This window comes from Helianthus annuus, chromosome 8 (genome assembly GCF_002127325.2).
Source record: "Helianthus annuus cultivar XRQ/B chromosome 8, HanXRQr2.0-SUNRISE, whole genome shotgun sequence".
Lineage (NCBI taxonomy): Eukaryota > Viridiplantae > Streptophyta > Magnoliopsida > Asterales > Asteraceae > Helianthus > Helianthus annuus.
This window is the reverse complement of record NC_035440.2, coordinates 85,708,267-85,728,404: the sequence shown is the minus strand read 5'-3', so window position 1 is coordinate 85,728,404 and position 20,138 is coordinate 85,708,267. Positions and strand designations below refer to the sequence as shown.

Sequence of the window (20,138 nt, the reverse complement as noted above, 5' to 3'; positions counted from 1 at the left end):
CACTTTTTGAGCTTCTTAATGATCCGCTAATCCTGCAAAACAGAACACCGTTAGCTCGTTAAAAGGGGAATATAGGGGTTTCCCTCTTAACCAGACTCCAGCGTGAGAATAAATATCTGCTTTGAGGAGATTAAAGTGTGTAAAGAGTGAGAGTAGAGGGAATAGAATGGTTTAACCTGTGAATGAAGGGTCCTATTTATAGTCGGAGAGGTGTAAGAGGAGGTGGGCTGATGGGTCTTGGGCTGCAAGGCGAAAACTTAGAGGATACGCTCTTTGTCTCACTGACGTCGACTGTTAGTGGCTTCTAGAAGTCTCCGATGCTGGCGTACCATGAGTGGAGCCACGTGTCAATGTTGTTGGCCTTGTTGTCCCTCTACCATCAGCAGGTAAGTGGAGATCGTGGGGCAGGTATCTCTGCCCTGTGATTGGTGCCACGTAGGCATCCTTGTGTACTATCTGTCTCCTGCACGTCAGACGATCGTGGAGCACGATTGGCAGAGCCTGAAGGACGCGGATTGGCCCCTTTCTTCTGCCACTTGTACCTTTGTGTGTCTTCTGAAGTGGCCATGCGCCATAGTCCTGTGCAACCCTTGCTAAACACGTAACCAACCCGTGCAGGGTATGGGTGGTTAAAGGCTCTAATTCAGAATGCTAAGTGTTGAAGTCGGTGTTCTTTCATGTTTGGACGTCGCGCGAGTTCAGTCTTTGGTGAAGTAGCCCGCGCGAGTCTGAAATTGAACCGCTTGTTAAATTAGTGTAAGACCCAGTTTATATTACTAGATTTAACAACATAGAACCTTGCATTTAACGCCAAAATGACGACTTAACAAAAACTTTCAATATTTTAAACCAAAACTAAACACAACATACATGTATAGTTCTTACGAAATCATAATCAAGATATTAACTACAATTGTTTACATAGTTTTTAGAACAAAAGATCATATGCGGAAGCGTTTGCTAGAGTGTTCGGTTCGGATAGTTATGCTTGATCATCATCCTTTTTCTTGAATACCTGAAAACTAACATTTTAAACAAGCATTAGCGTTATCATTCTTGGAAATTTACGTATTCGAATCAGGTCCGAAAACTTGTTCAAGAAAATGAATTAAAAATTTCATCAAACTGGGCTCCACCGTAACTTACGGTGACACCGTAAGTTACGGTGGCTTCTGGACATTTTGAGGCCTACCGTAAATCAGTAGAGCCCCACCGTAAAAATTTTCTGGCCGCCGTAAATTACGGTACCACCGTAATTTACGGTGAACGCTGTACTAAACCTCCTTGTTTCATTTGCAGTTTTGCTGATTATTTTCCATGCATCAAACAGCTTACTTTCACATAAGTTGTTAAGCGACGAAGTAAATTTCCATACCCATATTCTACCTGTGCTAATACTCGACTATTCTCATGAGGGTATGTCTACGGAATAACTTACAGGCTTGATTCCGAGGCTTCATGTTTAGTTACTTATGCTACTTGTCATGCATTAAAATTTCTAAACTTTAACTCCTATATTAAGGGTAAAGTTTCTCAATTTGCTTACTGTGTTTGCTACACAGTTTACGCATCCTATAAAATCATGCATTATGTAATAGTATCTAGCTTCGTGCTTACTACAAGACTTGTTTGACCCGTTTGGGTGCTGAATTGCACTCCATTCAGGACATACAAGGTTTCATGCTTATCACTTGTTTTGACCCGTTCGCTTGTTTAAGACGCAAAGTCACTTTCATGACATATTGGTCTATCTTTTTTACCATGCTTTATATTACGACATAAAAACAATAAGAAATTTAATGTAACGAAGTAGTATCTTCGTACCTTTAGAGCACGCCCTTTCCCCGTGGATTCCCTTCGGTTTGTCCGCTTGACGATCCGGACTCTTTGCCTAGAAATTTCAGTTTACAACATGTTTAGAACTCTTTTTATGACCACAATCACATCATTATGGACCATTATCAAATCTGCGTTTTTATCAACATTTTACATTTAAATCCTCACTTAGGCATTTCAACAAACACCTAACGGGTCAGATTTTCCTACAATCATTACCAAGTTCATATCTTGTAATTTTTATCGAATTTCACTTGAATTAAACAACTTAGCACATATCTTATCATTAAATTTCAGAAATCACTTCCAAATTTCAGATTGTGCTAGAACAAGAATTTTAAATTCTGCATTTATCAAGTTTCTTAGAGTTCACTACTCACCTACAATGGTGATTATGTAACCCTACAAGTATTATACAAGGTTATGTCAAGAAATCATCTAGGGTTTGATCCTAAACCTCATAACCCTTCTAATTTCAGCCATGCATCAACAATCAAGTTGAATCTCTTGTTTTTTCACACTTAATCTAGAATTCAAAAAGTAGCAAAAACACCAAATTTCTACATACCTGTTGATCACTATGATTAGGTGATCGTTAATTCGTGCTTAGAACTTGATTTGAAGCAGATTTGCAGCCTTAATTTGTGAATTTTGTGAAGATTCTAGGGTTTGAGGGATGGGGGTCGCCCCTTTCTTGCTCCTGATCGACCAGACACACCAAGAATGGTGTGTTTGGTGAGTTTTGTCACAATTCGGCATTTAACTTTCCTCTTTGGCAAGTTTAGCCCCTCAATTTTGTTTTATTCTTAAGTTTATGTGTCTTAACCCTATTGTGAATTATTTCAAGACTTGAACTTAACTAGGTTAAGTTCCTAGTTTGTAAATTCTTGTTTATTAACTCTTTGAATTTTCCAATTTAAGGATTTATATTTTCGGGGTGTTACAAGTCCACCCCCCTTAAAAAGGGTTTCGTCCCCGAAACCGAATTACGTACCAAATAATGTAGGGTTGAGTCGTCGCATCTCTTCTTCGGACTCCCATGTAGTGTCTGACCCTTTTCTGTGCTCCCATTTGACTTTGACTTGGTTTATTATCTTGTTCCTCAAACTTTTCTCCTTACGATCTAAAATCGCAATTGGTTTTACTGCATAGTTGAGGCTGTTATCCACCTCGATATCATCGTAGTGGATATGAGCAGTTTCGTCGGCCAAACATTTTCGGAGATGTGACACGTGGAATGTGCTATGAATTCCACTCAACTCTTCGGGTAATTCAAGTCGATAAGCTACTTTACCAACCCGTTCAGTGATTCTAAATGGCCCAATAAATCTTGGGCTTAGTTTTCCCCTTTTTCTGAATCTAATAATACCCTTCCATGGGGAAACTTTTAGCATAACCATATCGCCAACCTGAAATTCAATTGGCCTATTTCTTTTATCTGCATATGCCTTTTGCCGGTCTTGAGCCGCTTTCAAGTGTGCCCGAACTATGTCGATTTTCGCATTTGTAGTTCGGATTATATCAGCAGGTGCTAGCCCCCGCGGGCCCACTTCTCCCCAACATACCGGCGTCCGACATTTTCTGCCATATAATAGCTCATACGGGGCCACTTTAATACTCGCGTGATAGCTATTGTTATATGCAAATTCGACCAAGGGTAAATGGACATCCCAACTACCTCCAAAGTCAATAATGCAAGCACGCAGCATATCTCCCAACGTTTGTATTGTTCTTTCGCTCTGCCCATCCGTTTGTGGATGGTATGCAGTGCTAAGGAACAATTTAGTTCCCATTTGTTCTTGGAATTCACGCCAGAATTTCGAAGTAAACCGAGTATCTCTGTCTGACACAATGGATATCGGTACTCCATGCCTTGCTATGATTTCATTGGTGTATACCTCCGACATTTTCTCAGATGTATAAGTCTCACGAATCGGAATAAAGTGAGCACTTTTAGTTAACCTATCCACGACTACCCATATAGCATCAAAACCACGACTTGTTTTAGGTAGTTTGGTCAATAGGTCCATCGTAATTTGCTCCCATTTCCAAACCGGGATTTCTAACGGTTGAAGTTTACCATATGGCTTTTGGTGTTCCGCCTTAACTTGTAGGCAAGTCAAACACTTTTCCACGTATTTCACGGTGTCACGCTTCATTCCGGGCCACCAATAGTTTTGCTTCAAGTCATTATACATCTTGGTCGCTCCCGGATGAATGGAATAGCGGGATTTATGAGCTTCATCAAGTAGAAGCTTCTTAACTTCACATGTGTTAGGGACCCAGATTCTATTAAAACAAGTCTTTAGACCGTGACTGCCCATCTCAAGGTCTTTAACTTGGCCGATAATTCTTTCCTTTTTCCAGTTTTCCGCCTTCACAGCTTCATCCTGCGCTTCTCGAATTCGTTCTAGTAAGCTTGAAGTCACAACAAGTTGCATTGATCTTACCCGTATCGGGGTATAATCTGCTTTGCGACTCAGCGCATCGACCACTACATTGGCCTTCCCAGGGTGGTAATGTATTTCACAATCGAAATCTTTGACTGTTTCCAACCACCGCCTTTGTCTCATGTTTAATTCCTTCTGGTCGAAGAAATATTTCAAGCTTTTATGGTCGGTAAAAATTGTAAAATTTACCCCGTACAAATAATGCCTCCATATCTTTAAGGCAAACACTACTGCCGCCAATTCCAAGTCGTGAACCGGGTATTTCTTTTCATGAACCTTCAATTGCCTCGAGGCGTAGGCGATGACCTTACCTCGTTGCATCAAAACACACCCGAGCCCTAAATAGGAAGCATCCGAGTAAACTTCCATGTCGTCAGTCCCTTCCGGTAATGTCAATACCGGAGCGTGGGTCAACCTTTCTTTGAGCGTTTGGAAAGCTTCCTCTTGCTTAACGCCCCATACAAACTTTTCCTCCTTGCGAGTCAATTTGGTCAATGGCAAGGCAATTTTGGAGAAATCCTGTATGAATTTCCGATAATACCCTGCAAGCCCTAAAAAGCTTCGGATTTCTGAGGGGTTTCTTGGAGGGTTCCATTTTGACACCGCTTCCACCTTGGACGGATCCACTAGTACTCCATCGGTACTAATGATATGTCCAAGAAATTGCACCTCTCTTAGCCAGAAAGCGCACTTAGAAAATTTTGCATATAGCTTTTCTCGTCTGAGGGTGTCTAATACTTCCCGCAAATGACACACATGCTCGGCTTCATTCTTCGAATATACCAAAATGTCATCGATAAATACGATTACCGACTTATCGAGCATGGGTTTCCAAACCCGGTTCATGAGGTCCATGAAAGCCGCGGGTGCATTTGTCAATCCAAAGGGCATTACAAGGAACTCATAATGCCCGTACCGTGTACGAAAAGCCGTCTTCGGAACGTCTTCCTCCTTGACCTTCAATTGGTGATAACCAGATCGGAGATCAATTTTGGAGAACCAACCTGCTCCTTGTAATTGGTCAAATAAATCATCAATTCTTGGAAGTGGGTATCGATTCTTCACCGTGAGTTTGTTTAACTCTCGGTAATCGATGCACATGCGCATACTGCCATCCTTCTTTTTCACGAATAAGACTGGTGCGCCCCACGGAGACACACTCGGTCGGATAAACCCCTTGTCAAGAAATTCCTGAATTTGAGACATCAATTCTTGTAACTCCGACGGTGCAAGTCGGTATGGCGCCTTGGCCACGGGTTTCGCGCCCGGAATCAACTCGATTCCGAACTCTACCTCCTGTTCTGGTGGTATCCCCGGTAGTTCTTCCGGAAATACATCTTCATAATCACGCACCACCGCTACATTCTCAATTTTGAGGGGTTCTTTTTCCATTTCACTTGCATATACCATATAGGCCTTGCATCCATGTTTCATGAGTTTATGGGCTTCTAGCATTGTGCATATCACCGGGTTACCTCCTTTTTCACCATATATCGTAACTTGTTTTCCACTAGGAGACGTTAGTTTTATTTCCTTTCGGAAACAAACCACTTTCGCGTGGTAACGGGATAGCCAATCCATTCCCACTATCACTTGGAATTCTCCCATCGACATCGGAATCAAATCTATTGCGTATTCCTCGTCATCAATGTTCATCGTACAATTTTCACATACATCGCAAACAATAAAGCTTTTGTTATTACCTATCTCTACTTCTAAAGGCATAGGTAATTTTGTTAGAACAAATGAAGGGTGCCGAATAAACCCATATGAAACAAAGGATTTATTCGCACCAGTATCAAATAACACACGTGCGGGAATTGAATTTACAGTGAATATACCTGAGACCACGTCAGGTTCGACCTTTGCTTCAGCAGCGGTCAATTGGAAAGATCTTGCTTTGGCTTTTGAGGCTTCACCTTTCGAGTCTTGCCCTTCTTTCTTTCCCACCAGTTCCGGGCACTCCGATCTTTTGTGACCCGTTCGGTAACAGTTGTAACAAACGGTCACTTTCTCCGGGCATGATATAGCCATATGTCCCGTTTTTCGGCATATGGGACAGGGCTTATCTTTGAAGCGACATTCACCCTTATGATTCTTGCCACAGATTTTGCAACTTGGTGTACCGCCCTTTGTATCTGATTTCTTCGCTGTTTCATTCGTTCTTGCTTTCTTGGTAGGGCTTGGATTTACGTCTTGTGCCCTTCGTTCACCCCGTTCTATACTCTTTTTCAGCTCGATTTCCCTTTCCCGAGCGGCATTGACAATCTCGGTAAGGGTCTGGTACTTTGAAGGGGTTATGAACTCCCTATACTCTGCGCTTAGCATGTTATGGTAGTAATAAACCTTTTGCTCTTCATTCGTTATCAGATCGTCACAGAACTTCATCTTGTCCATAAACATCCCCGTGATCTTGTCTATGGATTCACCTTTGTGTCTGAGTTGCATGAACTCTTCCTTGATCTTGTTTATGACCGCTTTGGGACTATGGTGTTTAAGAAACGGCGTCTTAAACTCCTCCCATGTCATGGTCTTAGCCACTTCACTTCCAATCTCCTTCTTTTTATTATCCCACCAGTCTTTTGCTTGACCTCTTAATTGACCCGTACCATAAGCTACGTAGTCATTCTCATCGCAATGAGTTCTCTCGAATACTCCCTCGATATCGCCTATCCATCGTTGACACACAATTGGATCAACCTCCCCATTATATATGGGTGGTTTACAAGCCATGAATTCCTTGTACGAACAAGGCTTTCGTCCTCCAGATTTTTCCTTTGCTAGATTCGAGTTTTCCTCTAGCTTCTTGATTCTTTCTTCTACTACTGATAAAACCGTATTTTGGATTTTATCAATGAAGTTCGATAAACTGTTTTCGATCACCTTTCCAACCTCCTCGGCAATCACTATTCTCATTTGTTCGGTGACTCTTGGCACCGCATCACCATCACCTCCGCCCGCCATCTTTAGTACTGAAATGTTTACATATATTGTTAAACATTCCATTTGTAACACATGCTTTACTTGTTTTTATTTCATCAAGTTCATAACTTGATTTAATCATTCTTGTTTCATGCATTTCTTGTATTTGAGTGAGCTTACACACCCTTTTCATGCATATTTGTTCATGATTTATTTCTATATTCTCTAATTTCTACTTAAACGATTAACTCTTACCGGATGCTTGATCAAGCTGGAACCGAACACTTACTGGCAACCTTGGGCTCTGATACCAACTTGTAAGACCCAGTTTATATTACTAGATTTAACAACATAGAACCTTGCATTTAACGCCAAAATGACGACTTAACAAAAACTTTCAATATTTTAAACCAAAACTGAACACAACATACATGTATAGTTCTTACGAAATCATAATCAAGATATTAACTACAATTGTTTACATAGTTTTTAGAACAAAAGATCATATGCGGAAGCGTTTGCTAGAGTGTTCGGTTCGGATAGTTATGCTTGATCATCATCCTTTTTCTTGAATACCTGAAAACTAACATTTTAAAAAAGCATTAGCGTTATCATTCTTGGAAATTTACGTATTCGAATCAGGTCCGAAAACTTGTTCAAGAAAATGAATTAAAAATTTCATCAAACTGGGCTCCACCGTAACTTACGGTGACACCGTAAGTTACGGTGGCTTCTGGACATTTTGAGGCCTACCGTAAATCAGTAGAGCCCCACCGTAAAATTTTTCTGGCCGCCGTAAATTACGGTACCACCGTAATTTACGGTGAACGCTGTACTAAACCTCCTTGTTTCATTTGCAGTTTTGCTGATTATTTTCCATGCATCAAACAGCTTACTTTCACATAAGTTGTTAAGCGACGAAGTAAATTTCCATACCCATATTCTACCTGTGCTAATACTCGACTATTCTCATGAGGGTATGTCTACGGAATAGCTTACAGGCTTGATTCCGAGGCTTCATGTTTAGTTACTTATGCTACTTGTCATGCATTAAAATTTCTAAACTTTAACTCCTATATTAAGGGTAAAGTTTCTCAATTTGCTTACTGTGTTCGCTACACAGTTTACGCATCCTATAAAATCATGCATTATGTAATAGTATCTAGCTTCGTGCTTACTACAAGACTTGTTTGACCCGTTTGGGTGCTGAATTGCACTCCATTCAGGACATACAAGGTTTCATGCTTATCACTTGTTTTGACCCGTTCGCTTGTTTAAGACGCAAAGTCACTTTCGTGACATATTGGTCTATCTTGTTTACCATGCTTTATATTACGACATAAAAACAATAAGAAATTTAATGTAACGAAGTAGTATCTTCGTACCTTTAGAGCACGCCCTTTCCCCGTGGATTCCCTTCGGTTTGTCCGCTTGACGATCCGGACTCTTTGCCTAGAAATTTCAGTTTACAACATGTTTAGAACTCTTTTTATGACCACAATCACATCATTATGGACCATTATCAAATCTGCGTTTTTATCAACATTTTACATTTAAATCCTCACTTAGGCATTTCAACAAACACCTAACGGGTCAGATTTTCCTACAATCATTACCAAGTTCATATCTTGTAATTTTTATCGAATTTCACTTGAATTAAACAACTTAGCACATATCTTATCATTAAATTTCAGAAATCACTTCCAAATTTCAGATTGTGCTAGAACAAGAATTTTAAATTCTGCATTTATCAAGTTTCTTAGAGTTCACTACTCACCTACAATGGTGATTATGTAACCCTACAAGTATTATACAAGGTTATGTCAAGAATTCATCTAGGGTTTGATCCTAAACCTCATAACCCTTCTAATTTCAGCCATGCATCAACAATCAAGTTGAATCTCTTGTTTTTCACACTTAATCTAGAATTCAAAAAGTAGCAAAAACACCAAATTTCTACATACCTGTTGATCACTATGATTAGGTGATCGTTAATTTGTGCTTAGAACTTGATTTGAAGCAGATTTGCAGCCTTAATTTGTGAATTTTGTGAAGATTCTAGGGTTTGAGGGATGGGGGTCGCCCCTTTCTTGCTCCTGATCGACCAGACACACCAAGAATGGTGTGTTTGGTGAGTTTTGTCACAATTCAGCATTTAACTTTCCTCTTTGGCAAGTTTAGCCCCTCAATTTTGTTTTATTCTTAAGTTTATGTGTCTTAACCCTATTGTGAATTATTTCAAGACTTGAACTTAACTAGGTTAAGTTCCTAGTTTGTAAATTCTTGTTTATTAACTCTTTGAATTTTCCAATTTAAGGATTTATATTTTCGGGGTGTTACAATTAGGAGTATGCTCCCGCGCGCGACCTAGTAGACGGCTTGCGCGGTTTTTTGGGAGCGTACCCCTTCAAGTCCCCCCAGTCCAGTGCTGCACCATGCGCGAAGTAAGTGGTTGGAGCTCTGGACTTAAAGAAAAGTGCTAGTTATGAAAAAATGCTTGATTAATCTTGGTAGGCGCGCGCGTGTAATTGCTTGTCAGTTACTACGGCGCGGCTACCGGATTATGCTGCTGCTGATTCGCTGCTTTTGAGTGTAGGTGCGCAGGCCTGAGTAACTTCTGCATGGGGTTTGTAGTAATTTTGGGCGGGAAAACCCTCGAATTTTGAATTCTGACGGGTTGGTCACGTGCGCGGTGATCTCGGCACGTTTACCCATCGCATTAATTGCGATAGGTATTTATATCCGATGAGGGGTGAGAGAACCTTACTTCTTCTACTGTTGCCGACTTCTTCTCTCCAATTTCCCTCTTCATATCATCAAATCTTCAAACCCGCAGTAGCAGAACTTCAAGATTTTTTGAGCATATTCGAAATTTCTTCCTTTATTATTGATGGCCGAAGAACATCATCCAGAAGAAAATCCCAGAGAAGAAGGTCCACTTCGTGTCCTGAAGTGGGATCTAGGGTTGTTCGAACAGATCACCAGGGGCTTCCGGTTTCCACCGGAATGGGATGCCCGATACCCCGGCCAGAACCAGACGGCCGCCGATGCACCGCCGGGGTATATCACCTTGTTTGAAGACTTCTTTTTGCAAGGCAACTTCCGGTTGCCGGCGACGAACTTCATGGCCCATATACTTCAGTATTATGGGTTTCACATTTCGCAGATGAGTCCACCTGGAATGGTGAGAGTTCGACATTTCGAATTTTTATGTCGTGCCCATGATATAGAGCCCACAGTTGAGAGTTTCCGGGTGTTCTATCAGCTCATTAGGAACATGGGGTTCTATTCCTTCAGTAGTCGGGGAGCGGCTAGGAAGATCTTGTTGAATCCACCCAAGAGTTTCCATGACTGAAAACAGAAGTTTTTCTTCATTCGCGAGAAGGTGTTGCCGATTGCTGTCACACCCCGACCACGTAGAACATACAAAACGTGGCGGAAACGTCGGGGAGTGTTGTAACAGAATCAATTGTTTCAAATCCATGGCAATTGAAGTTTCGTTTTATTGATCAAATATGAAAGTATACATTGTTTAAACGAGAACCAAAGAGTACATAACATGAATTAACTAGTTCTTGTCTCGTTTTAAGTTACTAAGGCACAGGACCGCCTAAGTATGTCTTGATAAGTCCTACGCATCATCTCCTGAAAACACATGTGAAAATAGGTACGTCAGCATAAAAATGCCTGTGAGATACATTGGTTTTGTGAAAACGGAATTCATGACTTATGTTTGAGAAAATGTTTAGTCATGAACCTTGTAATTTGCTTTGTCTTATAAATCATTTGAAAAAAAACGATAAGATCTGATGATATGTATAAATAAGAGAACACTGTATGGTTAAACGGGTAACCATGTAAAATGTGTTTGTATAAGATAAGTCGTTTGTAAAACAATGTCTCGTGAAAAGCTAAACTTGATCTAGGAGCTCAGGTATGAAGCAATGGCATCAACTTAGAGCTTTAGACCTGGTTTTGTGGGGTTTTTAGCCAAAAGGGGGGGTATTTATAGGAAAAGCAAAGTTGTTAGGATTGTTTCTTGAATAACGTGCCACGATCTAACCCGTACACTTGTCGAAACGTTGTGGTGGCTTATTTTGCCCCCACCATAGGGTTTTGACACGTGTCGTTGCCCTTTGGGTGTTCGAAAGGTCGCTGCAAGTGGATCAGAAAACATTGAATCTGGTCTGTATGTCTGACGCGGCCCGCGTGAAGGTTGACCCTGGGCTTACGCGGGTCGCCTGAAGGTGCAGATCAGACAACAAGTTTCAGAATTTACAGTTTAGGTCCCTGTTGTGGTTTAAGGCCATTTCCGACACTTCTAAGGCCCGTAAAGCCAACTTTAAGGCCCTAAAATGATGCCTAAACATTGTGGACATGAAACATGCTCAAAAATATTCCGGATGTTGGTTCGTTTGGCCGTACGATCACGATGTTCGGTTAATTACGACGGAATGCGCATAAGCGCGAAAAACGATCCAAATGACGCGACGAATGGATTTTTCTCATGCCACTAAGGCATAATATAAGGATGCTTACATAAATTTTTGGATGTCCGGATGTATTCAGAACGTAAATTATGCGCGAAAGTGCAAACTTGTGCACTTTTTGACACTTTTAGTCCCTGAATGATCCAAAAGTTTATTTTAGCACACCGAACACCTCAAAGCCTATTTCTAAGCTATGAAGAGGATATCTATGGTATGTTTAACTTATGGTCATGTTCCGGAATGTCTGTTACAGTTCAAATTGGCATACTTTCGCAGTTTGTCAAATTTAGTCCCTGTAGGCGAATTAACCAAAGCCTTCAAAACTTATTTCTAAGTATGTAAAGGTTATTTAAGGTATGTTAAGTATATATTGATGTTCCGGAGTATTTGTCGCATTAAACTGAGTACGTTTACGCACCAGTTTGCGTATAATTCTCCAGAAAGCGATGTAGAGTTTGAAATTGAACAAGAATTGATATGTGCAAAAGATACACATATTTATACAAGATCCCAAGTATGAAATACAATATTTCATTGGCTTGGTATTTGTTTGATGGTCGCGGTGACACAGGTGTCACAATTGCCATGACCTTCCATCCATGGACTGATGTGATCGAGAAGGAGGAGCTGACGATTCCTAAGAAGGAGGGTTGGTATTTGAAGCTCACCCCTACGCCGAATCGAGTTTTTGGTGAAAACGTCCTGCTAGCGACGCGGATGAGTGATCAGTGGCGGCCAGAGAGCAAGGACGTTCTGATTTTGAAGTTCGAAGATAGAGGTTAGTTACTTCTTTAATTTCTTTGATTTTTCTTTTTTGTAATCTTTCTGTGCTTAACTTGATGATTTCGAGTGTAGAATCACATTTGTGGCAAGCTGCCTTACCCACCTTTGGTGGGTCCATGGGGGTGCGCCCGCTGGAAACAGGGGAGCAGTATTGGTACGAAGAAATCAAAGGTCATTTTATGTATTCGGTTGCTTGAGCTTTCGCCAATCCACCCACTTCTACCGAAGGTGCGCATATACCTAACCCCCGGCCTTTGCGCGCTATGACCTTTGCAGGGAAAGAGATCGTCTATCTTTCCAGCGAGGGGTCTGTGGGATCTTCAAATGGAGAGCTAAGTTCCTGGTCTAACATCTTTGCAAGTGTGTGGCGCGACCTCGGGATTGACCCAGAGGAGAAGAAGAAGAAGAAGAAGAAGAAGTCAAAAAAGAAGAAAGTTATCACCATTGATGCTGATGTGACCAGCAAAAAGGGTGAGAGTACCCGCGCGGTGACCGGTGCTGCTGATAAAGGTACTATACGCTTTCGCCAGAGTAACATGGAAGATTATGTTATTACCAGTGATTCACTTGAAGGTTTGTCGCATGTAGGCGTGAAGAAAACAGGAGCTGCTGGTTCAAAGAGTTCAGGGAGTGCGGGTTTTCGAAACCCAAATGTTGGAGCCACTCTGTCCTCTATCGCGCTAGATGAGAAAGAGGAAGAAGAAGAAGAGAAGGAGCCTGCTGCAAAGTTGGTCAGCAGGAAAAGGAGCAGGGAGACCACGGTTGGTGCTTCTGTTGCGCAGAAGGCTGGTGGAATTCCTCTGATCGGAAAACAGAGCAATATGCGCTCTTTTTATAAATTCTCACCCGGTTAGTTTCTTGACTACCTTGTTTTATTTTGTTGTTACTTCTTTTTAACATTTGGTTTGTTGCAGAGGCCAAAAAGAAGACCCCTGGAAAGAAGGGTGTTGTTATTAAGGATCCTCAGGAGCCGGCGCAGAAGAGGCCCAAGGTTACCATCAAACCTTTAAAGACTTCTGGGGTAGAATCTGAGAAGGAGAAGAAAGCTGCTAGGGAACCTGTTGACAAGCCTGTTGAGAAGGAGGAGGAGAAGGAGAAGGAAGGGGAGAAAAAGAAGGTTGCTGAGAAGCCTACTGCTGATGCAAAGGAGACCGGGGCCGCTGCTCCAACTGCACATGAAAAAGCGCAGGGTCCGGAGGTCGTCCATATCACGGGGCTTAACCAGCTCATTCATGAGAAAAGGAAAGGTCCTGAGGTTGAGAAGTCGACTAAACCTGCGCAGGCTGATGCCCCCGTTCAGACTGCTCAAGTAACTTCTACTACTGGGGGATCAGGTTCTGCTATTCACAAGGAAAAGACTGCTACTGCAGGTGGCGCGAGTTCTGGTGGCGCTGGAGGGTTTGTACCACAATCTCCAATCGGCCCTAAAGATATTGTGGGTGATCTTTACTAAAAGACTTATACTGAGGAAACGCGTGGTAACGCTCCCCACCAAGCTCCCTGGGGTCTAAAGCAGAAGGATACTTTTATGGAGTTTGGAGCATGCCGTGACTGGTTTGAATCTGATAGGAAATCAGAAGAGTGGGGCCGCGAGGGCCTTAAGGGCAAGCTTCGTGCTGCTGAAGATCTTCTAGCGAAGGAGAAGTCTGAATGGAAGAAAATTTGTGAGAAAGATAACCAGCGTATGTATGCAGCGCGCGCCAAGATTACCGAGCTCGAGGGTAAGGTTGTAGAGCTGACAAGGAAGGTCGAAGATGAGCAAACTGCTAAGGAGCATGTTGAGGTTCGAACAACGTTGATCTTCTTCGTTCTTATGCTTTTTGTTTGTCAAATTATCTAAGTCTTACCTTTTGTAGGCTGAGCTTAAGGCGCAAGTATCCAGTAAGGATAAAGACCTGGCGGCCAAGGACGTCGAGATTGCAGAGTTAAAGCGTCGCCTGCAAGAACAGGTTGACAAAAGTGAGTCCTTGGAGATCGACCTTGAAGCTGAGAAGGGAAAAGCTGCTTCTGCTGAGGAGGCCAAACAAAAGGTTGAGGAGGCGTGAGACATGAGAACATCCGCCCTCAACATAGCACATAATAATTACTCCGAGGCTCAAGGCATCGTTGACACATTGGTTGCCGAGGCTGAATGGATGCGTGGTAGGGGAGTAGTTCTGGTATGGTTCTCTTCTTAACTTAGGCTTTTATTTGTTAAGGCCTATTTCTTATTCATTACCTTTGTTGTAGATGGCCAACTCTATCCTCAATGCTGGAGAACTGGATGGAGCTGTTGCTGCTCTCATAGATGCCTCATGCGTGGTAGGTCACCGTGGAGGTTATCTAGAGTGTGCGCAGCATGTTAAAGAAGCAATAGGACAAGAGTTTGATACTAGTCATTGCTCAGTGACCAATCAGGCGGATGCTGAGTTAGCCCGCGCTGAAAAGGTTTATGACCATCTATCACTGCCTGTGATGGACCTGGTCACAAAGGCACTGGAGCATGACGACTGGTGCCAACGGTTGAAGCAGATTCTTGACCCTCTAGTGACCGTGGAATTGTCTGATGAAGAGCCAGCTGGAAATGATAGTGATGGTGATGGCGATGGCGATGGTGATAAGCATGACGACGATGATGATGGCGGTGATGGTTATGAGTAGGTAGCATTGACAGGCTTTGTGCCTTGTAATTTTATTTTTAGATGTTAAATGTAACCCGTTGCGCGGTCGCGCTTATTTTGGATTGAATCGATGATGGTTTGTTTCCATGTAACTGTTGCGCGGTTGCGCTTGTTGAATATGATGTTTATGTTTGCTTTCTTTTTTTCCCGTTACAATTATTGCACTGTTGTTAGAAACTTTGGTTAAGTTAGCGCGAATAAATGTAAGCGTGGCTCTTGTGCGAGTGTAACTGCCCGGTCTCGCGCTATGTTCGCGGAGGACCTTGGAGGCATAACTCAAGAGCTCGTAATTTGCTGAATTGTTTTCGTGCTAATCAAAAGTTTAACTTGCATTTGTAACGTAGAAGTCATCATAATAAAAGAAAACATAAGGTATATGCTTTCATTGATTAAGAAACAGGCGCTTAGCCCAATATACATCGCATGCAAGTAACATAAAGGGCGTTTAGCCAACATAGGAAATTAAAAAAGGCGCGTGGCCAACATGAGTGAGTAAAGGCGCAAGGCCGAAAGTAGTTACATATAGCACTTGTGCAATTGTTGCGCGTTCCACGTGCCCGGGATGATGTATCCATCCAGAGTGCGCAGCTTGTATGCCCCTTTCCCTAGCACCTCGTGTATTAAGTATGGGCCTTCCCATTTGGGTGCTAGCTTTCCTGGGCGTTCAGCGTTTGAAGCTTCATTGTCTCTGAAGACATATTCTCGTGGAGTGAAGGTACAAATGCGCACTCTTGCATTGTAATACCTTTCCAGCTGTATCTTGTACTTGGCTTCTTTAATTCGCGCAATTTCGCGCCTTTCTTCGAGTAAATCCAAGTCAAGACGATGCTCTGCCTCGTTATCAATTGTGTTGGCTGCTGTCAAGCGCGGCGAGGGCAGGCCAATTTCGGCTGGGATAACCGCCTCTGAGCCATAGACTAGGCTGAAAGGGGTTTCGCCAGTGCTCGTTTTCGGCATGGTTCGATGAGCCCACAGGATGCTCGGGAGCTCATCTACCCAGCCTCTTCTCTTTGTGCCCAGTTGGGTTTTTATCCCTTCGACGATACTCTTGTTAACACTTTCGACTTGTCCGTTGCCCTGAGGATGCGCAACAGATGAGAAAGTGTGTTCGATATTCATTTCTTTCATCCACTTTTGAAGGTCTTCAGAAGCAAAATTGGTGCCGTTATCAATTACAATTTTGAGTGGGAGACCAAACATGCAAATGATATGTTCCCACATGAACTTGCGCACCATGATTGTAGTTGTTGAAGCGAGTGCTTTGGCCTCCACCCACTTGATGAAATAATCGACGGCTACAATTATGAACTTCACAGCTCTCGGAGCTTCAGGGAAAGGTCCCACCATATCAATTCCCCACTGCTGGAAAGGCCATGCAGTGGACACGGGAATGAGATCATTTTTCGGGGGCAGGGTTTTCGGGGCGTGCCTTTGGCAGGAGTCGCATTTGCGCAATTCCTTTAAAGCATCAACGTGCATCCCTGGCCAATAGTAACCAGCGTTCATTATTTTCGCGACAACCATGCGTGGGCCTGCATGGATGCCACAGATTCCTTCGTGAATCTCCCTGATTAAGTAGTTTGCATCTTGGGGGTCCACACAACGCAGAAGTGGCCCCAAGAAGGATCTTCGGTACAAGATACTGCCATTCATCTCATAATGCAAGGCCTTGTTCTGTACCTTTCTTGCCTCTGCTTTGTTGTCAGGGAGTATTCCCTCTTGCAAAAATTGGATTATAGGGGTCATCCAAGATGGCTGCCCTATCTCAATCACGTTTACTTGACGCATCAAAACCGACGGGTTTTTTAGTACTTCGATTCGTACATCTTTGGCGAGATGTTGGAAAGAAGTTGAAGCGAGCTTGCTCAAGGCGTCCGCTGGTTTGTTCTCTGAGCGATTGATGCGCACTACCTTGTATGACTTGAATTTTTGAAGCAACTCTTTTGCTTGGTCTAAATACAAGGCCATAACTTCGCCCTTTACATCATAAATTCCTTTGATTTGACTAGCAATCAAGAGTGAGTCGACATGCGCTTGGACGTTTTGTGCTCCCATTTTGATGGCGAGGCGCAGGCCTGCCAAAAATGCTTCATATTCCGCCTCGTTGTTGGTATTCTTAAAATCCAACTTGATGGCGTATGTAAATTCATGTTTCTCAGGGCTAACCAGGCGCAATCCAGCTCCTGCGCTGTCACACCCCAACCGATGGCGGAATCATCGGGGCGCGGCACTAGGCGAATCAGATTGCTCAAGAGAATCCATAACAACTATATTGCGATAATATTTATTACATTTGTCATCCCATACTAACAAACATTACAATCACATAAGTTATCACAGATTTCTTGTTCTCTCGAACAATTCAAATCCGACAACCTATAATTTAGATGAGTTTCTAGACTTCCTAGCTTGATTTGATGTAAACTTCGGCTAAACCTGCAACATACGTTAAAACTTTGTCAATACAAAAGCATTGGCGAGTATACAGGTTTGATATGTGATAGTGTGATAGATTGAAAGTGCTGCGAATTTCCACATGCATAAACGTAATACACAACATATATACTCACAAAACTGATACTACCAGCTCAGTCCTCGATGCTCGACTCTTGATGGCATAACTAGACCCCGTCGGGCGAAATAGTACTATACTAGTCTTGGTGGGACGTCACGAGTATAAGTCCTAGCATACATGTACTAGCATCACGTATATCTATGCAAACAGTTATTCGCAAGTGATAAATAGTCCAATTAAATCATTCGTTTGATAAGTTTGGTTTTTATGGAACGTATGTTACACCCAAAATTCGATAAAAGGGGTCAAGTATACTCACAGCGCGTATTCGGTTAGGTTTGCGGAATCGGTGCCGGAGAATGTCCTGATTTCAGACAATTTATGTGAGTGATAGATTACTATGCGTTAAACGGTATCGATTTGCGTGAAATCGGGCGAAATTGGGTTAAAATCGGACAAAATAGTGAAATTGGGCTGGCCCAGTCGAACAGGCCACTCGATCGAGTGGGCCTGGTCGGTCGGACGGATGGGCCTGATCGATCGGACGGATGGGCCTGATCGATCGGACGGCTTGATCGATCGAATGGGCCGTTCGATCGAATGGGCCACTCGATCGATTGGCCTGTTCGATCGAATGGGCCACTCGATCGACTGGTCTGTTCGATCGATTGGGCCACTCGATCGACTGGTCTGTTCGATCGATTGGGCCACTCGATCGACTGGTCTGTTCGATCGATTGGGCCACTCGATTGGCCATCCTGTTCGGCTGTTTTCGATGATTTTTCGAGCGTTTTTCGGCGTTTTGGGTCGAGACGTTACGATGAGGTGTTAAGCAACTGAAATCCCGTCAATTCCGACCTGTTTCATCGGCCGGGAATCACCCCGTTCGTCAGATTTGGTCGTTTTTGTCGGTTTTTCCGTGTTTAACCCGAAATCGATCATTTTATGTATAGATCTGATGTAAAAACCTTGATTTTACTTAGGAAATGCCCTGGATCTGAGTTGTTCTTGATGATATGAGGTCAACACTTGAAGTTCATAAGAACTTTGTGATGAAATCTATCCGAACATCCCAAATCCGTGGCCCTTTGACTAGAAAAACATTGATTTGGTTGAGATTCATGAAAAATCGTATGTAAATCATCCGAATCTGAGTTGTTCTTCATGGGATGACATCACCTTTGAAGAACTTTGTGGTGACATCACCTTAGAACAGCCCAAATCCGTTGATTTCACGGTTGAAAATTGGGATTTGAAAGATAGAAAGATGAAGGATTGCATTTGGATCAAGAAAGTACAAGATTCGGGTTGAAAACTTACAAGAATCGGAAGAAATCGAGAGATTTGAGGGCTGGAGCGTCTTGGTCGGTTAGGAGCAGCAACACAAGTGTTTGGGAGTGAATGGAGGGGTATTTATAGGCAAGGAGGAGGAAAGGAAGGCAAAACAGTGACTGGATCGGCTGGCCCAGTCGATCGGCTGGCCCAGTCGATCGGTTGGCCCAGTCGATCGGCTGGCCCAGTCGATCGGTTGGCCCAGTCGATCGGCTGGCCCAGTCGATCGGTTGGCCCAGTCGATCGGCTGGCCCAGTCGATCGGTTGGCCCAGTCGATCGGCTGGCCCAGTCGATCGGCTGGCCCAGTCGATCGGCTGGCCCATTCGATCGGACTGGCCCATCCGATCGGGCCGGTCTGACCAATTGGACTAGCCTGATCGAATTGATCCGTTCGGAAGCCTTTTGATCCCGTTTTTGGTGCGATTTCGACGGTTTGAGCCATATTTTCATATATTTATATAATTATTAAATTATTTATTATTATTAATCACAAAAGGGCCGTATATACGTATTTATGTATCCAATTCTCAGTGCGGTGATCGAGTTACGCGTGCCTTCGAGTGCGTTCTTCGATGTGATGTGCCACAATGATTATCGGGGCACCACTTACTCATATTGCCATCATCGTCATGACGGTTAGAGTCATAGTACTCACCCGATAACCCTCGTTAGCGTTGATTACTCACATTTTGACACCTCACGCTCATCGAGAAGGGTAGTTTAGGCCCATATTCGACATCATCGTGAGTGTTATGCAAAATAGGTTTGTAATAGCGATAGAATATGCGTAATTATTCGATTATACTTCGATTTAGCGATAAAATTGGTATGATTACATTATGATCCGAATCTCCGGTGCTAGGCGTAACGAGTGTATCGAGTAGTAACAACGCACGAAGGTGCGGGTTGTTACAGTATCCCCTCCTTTAGGAAATTTCGTCCCGAAATTAATCCAATAGTAGGGTCGTAAGAGTTGATGCGATTGATGGAAGGGATTAATAGCGTCTAGACAACGAGCGATTGGTTACGATTCAACAAGCGAAGACAGAGGGAAATATAAGATTCGGTTACTTAGAAGTGATAACACACATATAAAAAAAGCAATTTTATAGCGTTTTAAACTTACCAATACTCGATTAATTTCCGAAG

The 20,138-nt window shown here is 42.8% G+C and overlaps 2 long non-coding RNA genes across 3 annotated transcripts; both read right to left on the bottom strand.

Moving 5' to 3' along the window:
• Window positions 1-885: 885 nt before the first annotated feature.
• LOC110871278 lies at window positions 886-2,439 on the bottom strand. The gene is made up of 3 exons (XR_002553614.2): window positions 2,405-2,439; window positions 1,825-1,891; window positions 886-1,015 (listed from the first exon to the last, which is right to left on the bottom strand). It is a non-coding gene; the product is annotated as an uncharacterized LOC110871278 (long non-coding RNA).
• A 5,215-nt stretch (window positions 2,440-7,654) lies between these two features.
• LOC110871277 lies at window positions 7,655-9,227 on the bottom strand. Of its 2 annotated transcripts, none has more exons than XR_002553612.1 (3): window positions 9,173-9,227; window positions 8,594-8,660; window positions 7,655-7,791 (listed from the first exon to the last, which is right to left on the bottom strand). It is a non-coding gene; the product is annotated as an uncharacterized LOC110871277 (long non-coding RNA). The 2 variants fall into 2 exon arrangements; XR_002553613.1 differs by having other exon boundaries at window positions 7,655-7,784.
• Between the last annotated feature and the right edge of the window lie 10,911 nt (window positions 9,228-20,138).